This window comes from Trichechus manatus, unplaced genomic scaffold (genome assembly GCF_000243295.1).
Source record: "Trichechus manatus latirostris isolate Lorelei unplaced genomic scaffold, TriManLat1.0 scaffold00011, whole genome shotgun sequence".
NCBI lineage: Eukaryota > Metazoa > Chordata > Mammalia > Sirenia > Trichechidae > Trichechus > Trichechus manatus.
The window spans coordinates 31,735,250-31,744,198 of NW_004443947.1; the positions used below are offsets into that span (position 1 = coordinate 31,735,250).

Sequence of the window (8,949 nt, forward strand, 5' to 3'; positions counted from 1 at the left end):
CTGGCTTGTGTGTGGAGGTCTGAGACAGTCGCTGCTCTGGCAGCTGTTTGTTTCTTGCTGTTTGTTCTTTTGCCTGCTGCACTCCCCACCACTGGCCCCCAGCCCCCCTGTATATTGGTTTGCACTCGGCTGAGGACTTTAAGGGGAAGCTTTAGGAGTTACTCAGTTTAATTAGGACTGCATTCTCTCTAACCGCAGTGCCGAAAACCTCAGCTCTCCCGTCTGGGAGACAAGTGACAACTAGCGGTGACGGAGAAGGTTGCATTCGAACTCACTGGACACAGAACATTTCATTTTCTCTCCTTTTCTTTCTTTTTTTTTTTTTTTTAAACAGTTGTTGTTTTGTTTTTCTGCGGGAAGGGGGAGAGCACTGAGGCTTAGTGCGTGGAAAAGAATAGCGTTATGACATCAGTTTGTAAAGTCCTGAATTTGGGTGCAGAGAAAGTTTATTTACGAACAAATATTGGGAAACATTTTCCTTTTGAAACTTTGACTCCCTCCTCTCCCCCACCCACCTTTCCAAACTCTACTCTGTTAACTCAACAGCTGCAGGTTCTGGATGATGGGTGATTCTTGTTTGCTCTGTTTCTTAATTTATGCCTCTCCCTGACTGGGTAGCTGAGTTCCCCCATCCATTGCCTCACAGGTTAACATTTTCTGCTTGGCATTCTTACGTTAGTACAACTGAAAAGTGAAAAATCACCACTTTGAGAAGCATTGAAATAGATAGCCCTTTTGTAAGTGAGTGAATCATGCTATCTTCAGAGATAGTCATGATAAATTCCATTTACATGAATTGAAAGAAATTCTTCTTCCACGACCTGCAGGGATCATTAATCTTCCTCATTTTGGATGCCTGCCTCTCATGTCTTACCGCGGCGTTGGATTAACCGTAGTTTAACAAACCATGTTCAGGTTTGCTTATTTGTTTTTAAATAGGTGATTTTATTTTATCCTCCTCCATCATAAACCAGCAAATAATTACTGTATTATTACATTGTAGAGAACGCTGCAGGGGAAATGGTTTAACTAATCCATTGGTTGGTTGATTAAATGAATGACATCCCACCCCTAATTGTAACGTTCTGCATGTGAGCCTCTCCTCATACCTTTCCTTTGGGATGAAGAAAAGTCTCCCCTTCTCTTAAATATCCAATGCTAAAGCTTTTAATCTCTAGTTCAAATAATTCTTTGCTAGGCCACAGTCCTGTCTACAGCTCAGAATGCTAATAGCGAGGAGTGAGAATGAAGAAGTACTACAATCCAGGGCCTGGTGAAATGTAGCTACACTATGAGGAAAAGGGCAGGAAGTATACTCTTAATATTACCTGATCCTTTCTTCCCAGACCTACGTAGTAGAATAGCAAAATGCTGTGGATGTGGGGTACTTCTTAACATTTGTATGCAAATCGATTTTCTGTTTGGTTTACCAGAGAAAGAACTGAACCAGAAAGATTAAAGAGCAAATTAATAGGACCAGGCACATCACTCCCCCCTCCTCCTCCTTTTTTCTCCATGAACAGTTTGCAATGCTTCATTCTCCTCTCCCAGTCATTGTCTTTCAGAACAGGAAGGCACAGTTTAAAAGATTTGCATTGTAACCATTTTGACAAGGTTCTGAATCTGCTGTGTTAATTCTTCAAGTAAAGTGATGGTGGCCTATCAGGAAGCATCACTCGACATCTCTTTCCTCTACACACGTCTCTTTCCTCTACGTGTGTCAAGACATACATGAGCTACAATTGATGTGGGATATAATTCCATGTGTTTATAAGGAAACAAGAGTCATGACCATAGAGAGCTGGAAAGGGGGTGGTACCATCGTACCGTCAAAATATAGGAATGGCTACTTCATTGAGGAGTAAATATTTCAGAAATGTTTATTTCTGAAACATGAAATAATAAAAATAGGAAATGCACTAGGGAAATACCTGCAGCAATTTTTCAAATAGGTGAAATAGAAAGGTCACAAGGAAGTAAAGCGAGTAGGTTGTTCTTGTTCATTTGGTATCATCATTTCTCATTTTTTAAATTTTAGGTGAAAATACAAAAGCATAAAAATCTGGGGTCTCATCAGAATATAGGTTGGGGTAAATGGAGACTGGCAGCTCCCTAGCAGGTTCCATGCGAATAACTTCCCATTCCCCCCAGGGGACAGGCATCATGTTGGAATGAGCCAATCCAATCATCTCAGGAACCCAGGTACTGCTTAGATTAAATGATGCCAGCTGCTTACCTTGTTGGGGAAATCTGGGGGCTAGGAAAGGAAAGGCTGTTAATCACAGAAGGGCTGCTGCATCAGCACATAGCCAGCGAAATGGCAATAATGACAGCAAAACAAACAAAACAACCATCCAAGTGAGTGAGGCAGAATCTCATAAGGTGCTGACACAGACAATGAACTGAGGCCTGAGAAAGAGCTGAGAGGAAGAGAGACACAGGGTCCTCAGAGGCCAACAGCACTGCAGTGGTGTTCAACTGTGTCCCCATAAGTAAAATGAGGTGCTTTGGCTGAAGTTCCCACTCTGATATTTTAGAGGACTGTGGTTCTAAAATTCAATGAGTAACATTTTAGAATTCAATAACCGAAGTTTTGTTTTTTATTCTCAACTGCAGTTGGGGCTTTATATCCAGACTAGTCAGAAATACTAGGCAAAGACATGTTTTGTATGATAGACACACATTCTTTTCAAACCTCCTTTCAAACCAAAGGGAACTTGGCTTTGATTTCCAGAGTCCTTACAGAGGCTTGTGACTGGGAAAGGCCCAGTGTAACCCCAAAAATCCCTTCTTTCTGAGTCACTCAAACAGACGCATGGTATATAACAATGTTTCTCAACCTCGGCACTATTGACATTTTGTACTGGATAATTCTTTGTTGTAGGGGACTGCCCTCTGCATTGTAGGACATTTAGTAGCATCCCTGGCCTCTACCCACTCCTCAAGTCGTGAATTATCAAAAAAATCTCCAGACATTGCCAAATATCACTGGGAGGCAAAATTTCATGCAGATGAAAATCAGTGGTATAGAATAACCAAGTTTTTAATCAACTTCTCTGACATACTAATTATAATTAGGAGGAAAGTCTAGTTTCCTTGAGTAAATACCTCTCATGAAACACATAAAACCCTCCAGTGAAGCAAACAGGGACTTAGCATGTGCCTGAGAGGGGAATAAAGGCAGGAGAGATAAACCAGGTCCAACCCATGGGTGCTTTGTCCAAAAGATGCTAGGCTTTTCTTTATGCACCACTTCCAGCCCCCATCCCAGTAGATGCTTCCTTACACAGGGTTTTGTACTGAATACAGCACTTACTTGCTAAGAAAGGTCACCAAAACCTTGAAGGGAAGATGTTGCCATCTACCTAGGGTCAAAAGGAACATGGCAAATAAATTATTTCACATTTCAGTCCTGAAACACCACCCAGTTGAAAGTTAAATGAGCTTTCCCTTAAGGTGGGCCCTCTAGCTTCCCTGTCTCCAAGCTTGCCAAGAGGGGCAGATGACCATCTTGATCTTTTCCTCCTGGTAGCATAGCTGTTTTCTGCCTCCAATCTTACCCGCTGCATTTTGGGGACTGCGGAAAGTGACTAGAAGCTTCTGAAATGGGCCAAGGACTTTTTCCTAAGCAAAGAAGCCCCCTCCGGCAAGTTCGCATTAGGCCCAATCAAAATGTCAATCAGTCCACCCGCTTTCTGGGCTTAGGAATGATGAGTGAAAGAAAAGGAAACGTCATGGGTTTGTTCCCAAGGGATAGCTTGGACTGGGACCCTGGACTAGTTAATGACATTATGAATTGTTACATAACTTCTGCATATTTGCAGAAGTGGTAACGATCTACAAGGGGATATTTAGGGAATTTTTGAAACCATCTTATGAAAGAGGTTGCAACCATGTGGTGCAGTGGGAAGAGCAGCTGGACTATGATTTGAGAGCCCCAGCCCTGCTCCCAACCTGCAGCGTGTCCTTGACAAATTACTTCCCCTCATGGGGACTCGGTTTTCTCACCAGTGAACTTAAATGACTAAATTAGACAGCTCTAAGTTCCTTCCAGCCTCTGATAAGCTCTTCATCCAAGACAGTGGCCATTGCCACTGAGACTTGAGATGAAAATTTGCTTCAGTGGTGATTCTGCCTTCATTTCTTCACCAGGCACTTATTTATCACATGCTTATGTGTCCAGACCAAAACTAGGCACTCTGCAGGGAAGACAGAGGTGGCAGATGTCACAGTCTCTGTCCTTGCAAAAAGGGTAGACAGTGTTCCTCTTAAACATACAATAAAAACCTTTTTCCTTCTTCTGAAGGCCCGCAGAGCTCCCCTCCAGGCAGCCTGTATGCGCATCCTGCGACAGCATCACATTTATGTGGGCATCATTAACTTTATTTTCTTCATCAGCTGGCAGAAGCCAGAATGATTTTCAAGATAGATGGCACTGTCTCCCTGCCTGGCCATCTTGATGCTATTCTGCAGGTTTTGAAGCATGCTTTAGGCAAAGCGGCCCTGGCCCAAAGGGCAGGAGACTTGGGATCCAGAACTTAGCTAGTGGTATGACCTTGAATGGGTTCCGGGATCTTTCTGGTCCTCAGTTTCACAGCTAAAATTGAAATGATTCAATGAATCACTCTCTCAAACCTTTTTTTCGCTGTGCCAGGTCAGGATTATCTTCTCCCAATCTCTTCCCTGACAGCACAGTTTGGGTTACAGCTATTGCAGCATATTTTAATTATTACAAGAAACATCAACATTGAATATATTCAGATACAAAGGTCTGAAAGAATTGAGGACCACATTAAGCAACTCCACTCATTAGAGAGTTATCTCAACCTAGGAACTATCTATTGAAATATCTCATAAATATGTCAGTTCCCCTAGGAAATGCCTGGTAAGGTAAGAAAACATGGCTCCTGACCACTGCCCTCACAGATCCGAAGAGTGGCATGCAAAAGAGAGACCAAATGTTTTTATAATTTTTATCAATGACTTTGTTTGGTTTTTTTCTCCCACATAAGCCTGTGGTTTAAAAAAAAATTGTTTACCAAACCCCATTAATCATTAACTTATTTCTTCCATCATTATAAATCAAAGGCATGCATAACTGCCAGAAATAGTGAGCGCCATAGGATAACCAATGTCACCACACTGAGCTGACCTAAGAAAAAACAAAAGTAAAGACACGCGGATGCTGTTTAGTTAGTCCACAGAGCCTAGCCAGAGGTAAATACGTAATTTGTTAGAGTCTTTGAAATGTTTAAAATGGATTCTGAGTCCTCATTATTATTTCATGAACCCCCTATGTATCCAGGGACACCATATTGGGAAACATTAGATTCGATTTATTCTACATAGCTTCAAGAAAAGAATTGGAGTAAACTGATAATTTTTTAAAGAAAAACAAAAATTCTGGTTCAATATTATTCAGAGCTTTTGACAGCTCTGTCAAATGATGCAATGGGCTGCCTCAGAGGTAGTGAGGCTCCCTGCCAGTGGAGGTATGCAAGCAGAGACTGGGAATCCACCTCTTAGGAGGGATGTATGAGAAATTCAAGCTTCTTTTGTGGATTGAGGTTTGTAATCTGCTGCAAAAGAGCAGATGAATTGTCAGAGACAAATCTTCCCATAACTTATGTTTCCTTCTTTCCTGACTCCCAGATTACCTGCTGATCTTTTAAGTTCTCTGAATCATGCCACAAACCACACTCACTGGTACCCTTTCTTTCCTTAAAATGGATCGGATAATGAATAAATTGGGCAGTGGGCACACACACACATACACAATGCAATAAAGAATTAGTCAAAGGAAATCACCTGGGTTACGTAACAGCCTGGTTTTAAGAAACAAGGACTCGGACTAAGAGAATGTCAGAGCCAGAAGGACCTACCAGAAAATGCACTGGACCACGGACAAGGCCACAGGCGCAGATAGTATTCACAGGACTGATGGCCTGCTCCGCTGAAGGCCTCTCAGCTTGAACTCCAGCTGTCTCCCCTGAACCAACTCCCAGTTAAGCCTAACACACAACTGAAAACACCATAGGGCAGCCAGCAATTTCATTCAGAAAGTGCTTTAGAATGGAACAATGCCCAGAGAAGCCAGGGAAAGGGGCTTATTCACACAGCGCCTGTGCTTTGTGATGCAAGCCCTTCTGAGGGATGCCCAGACCTCAGAGCTTTTGAAACTCCTGATAAAGGATCCCTTTGAGGTTTTCTGAAGTTGATATTGTCTGAGTCTCCCGAGGCTAATTCAGTGCAATTAGATTACCACTCGCTGCCTTTGAATGCGGCTGTTTTCCAGTGTCCGGAGCTAAATGAGTTTACCATTTTAACAGGGAGCTGCCGACAGTCATTAATCCCAGCCTTGAAATGGGCAGCAGTACCTGGGCAGCGCTCTCTCCTGCCTCATATGCTGGGCAACACACTGGCACCTAGAGAACAGGCCTCTGCTCCCTTCGCCACCAGGTCCATCCTCCACTCACCACTCAGCCATCCCAGACAATCACACTTTCCTTCAGAGACTCTTAAGCATCAACAGAATCATTGAGTCTTAGCACAGAAAGTTCCCTTCCAAAAAAAACCATCAAACCAGTCAATTTCAAGTCATGGTACCCATTGTGTGTCAGAGTGAAACTGTGCTCCGTAGGGTTTTCAAAGTTGTGACTTTTTGGAAGATCACCAGGCCTTTCTTCCAAGGTACCCGTAGGTATATTTGAACCACCAACCTTCGGGTTAGTAGTCGAACACTTAACCATTTGTGCTACCCCCCCCAAAAAAAAACCAAAGTTGTCATAGAGTAGATTCCAACTCATGGCAACCCCATGTGCCACCCAGGGACTCCAAAGGTCCCTTACCAAACCAAAACCAAATCCATTGCCATCGAGTTGATTCCAACTCATAGCAACCTTAGCAGCCCTATAACTCAATAATTCTCAAACCAAGCTGTGAGAGCTTGTCAAAAATACAGATTCCAAAACTGTACCAGACTACTGAAACAGAATATCCCAGGCTGGGACCTCAGAAATCTGTATTTTTAACAAGGTTCTCTAAGTCATACTGTTCAAACTTAAATGTTCATATGAATCACCTGAGGATCTCATTACAACGCAGATTTTGACTCAGTGGCTCTGGGGTGAGACCTGAGAGTCTGCATTTCTAACAGCCCCCAGGTGATGCTCTAAGTGATTCTGACTGGGGACCCCAACATAGATCAACCCATTCCTATGCAGATGAGGGGAGGGAGAACCAGAGAGCATAAATGACTTCCTCAAAGTTATAGGGTGAATGGCAGAGCTCCCAAAGCTGTACACGATCCTGCACAGACCCCAACTTACTCTCCTGCATGTCATCTCTAAAGCCTACATACCTTGGACTCAACCAGGGCACTTTCCTTCATCAATCCTCTCCCACACTGTCCACCCTCAGAAACACAAACACACTCACACCTCTAGAAGGTTCCTCAAGGATCTGTCCCCATCCCGGAACTGTGGCCTGGTACCTGAAGTTCTAGTGCAACAAAAGCTCTCATTCACCATCTCGAATGCAAGCCCTTAAGAGGGGTGCTGAAGCCCCAGAGGCCCCTCTGTGACTCTGGATAAAGGGAAAGGGCATCTGAGCAATGGGATTTGAATCCTGGCACCAAGGGGCCCCAGACATAGCAATGAGAGTGTCTCTGGATTGATGGAGGTGGTGAATCAAGGTGGTTATAAGGAGGTAATCTGTGGCATCTTTCTCCAAGGATGCTTTCACTTACCAGTCTCCCTGTGCATATTATATTCTTAACCTTGTCTAACTAGAGGCTTGCTTAAGAGTCCCAGATGTCCACAGATGGCTGCCCCATTCCACCATCTGTCTAACCTCAGGATCATGTCCATCCTTCTCCAACCCTCTGACCTACCAGCCTTTCTGCAAAGCATTTTAGTATCTTACATATCAAATAGAGCGACTGCTCTGATCTTCAGCCTTTTGAGAGCTGCGTGTTTATTGCTGTGTGCTCAGTTCTGCAACACTCCCCAGCTCTGGAGGAATGCGGCACAGCCGCCGCAACCCTGGCTGCCAGGAGCAATTGCAGTAGTCTCCTACAGAAGCACTTTATAGTTTATAGAGCGTTTCACATCCGCAATTCCCTTTGAGCCTCCCAATCACCTTAAAAAATAGACATAGGACAGTGGTTACCATCCCCATTTAAGAGTTGAGGAAACTGAAGCTTGGAGAGGCAAGTTGACTTGCCTGAGGCCACACTGTTCATCTCAGGGTAAAGCCATGATTCAAACACAGATCTCCTTGTTCTTAGCTCACCATACTTATATATATATATTCCTTCTACAGCTGCAGCCTCTGTGAGCTTGTGCAGATATTGGGCTAATAGTCCTCAACCTCTGCCAGTGGGCCACAGAGGAAGCCTAGGAGAGAAAGGCTGGCAGTTTCCTGCTGCTTTGACAGTCACATTCTTCCCATTCTTAGCTGGATAGACATTTCTTTTTCTGTTCTTGATCATTTTTTAACCAGTTGCCATCAAGTCAATTTCAACTCATGGTGACCCCACATGAATTGAGTAGAATGGTGCTCCATAGGGTTTTCAGTGGCTGATTTTTTGGAAGTGGATCATCAGACCTTTCTTCCAAGGCAACTTCGGATGAACTTGAACCTCTAGCTTTTCAGTTAGTAGCCAAGCACATTAACTGCTTGCACCATCCAGGGGCTCTTAATCATTTTTAATTGTGCAATATGTGCATATATTCTCTTTGTAAGAAAATACAATAAATTCAAGCCTAAAATCCTCTTTGGTAACCACCTCCAATCCAAATTCCCTCCCAGCTATGGCTGCTAACCAAAAGGTCAGTAGATCGAATCCACCAGCTGTTCCTTGAAAACCCTATGAGGCAGTTCTACTCTGTCTTACAGGGACGTTATGAGTCAGACATCGACGCAACAGCAAGGGATTTTTTTTTTTGT

General features: G+C 43.5%; 1 protein-coding gene across 3 annotated transcripts in view; it reads left to right on the top strand.

The window, feature by feature from the left end:
- The window catches only part of GLRA1 (glycine receptor alpha 1), a 105,708-nt gene that overhangs the window by 579 nt on the left and 96,180 nt on the right, over window positions 1–8,949 (top strand). The gene's annotated exons all lie outside the window — the stretch shown is intronic.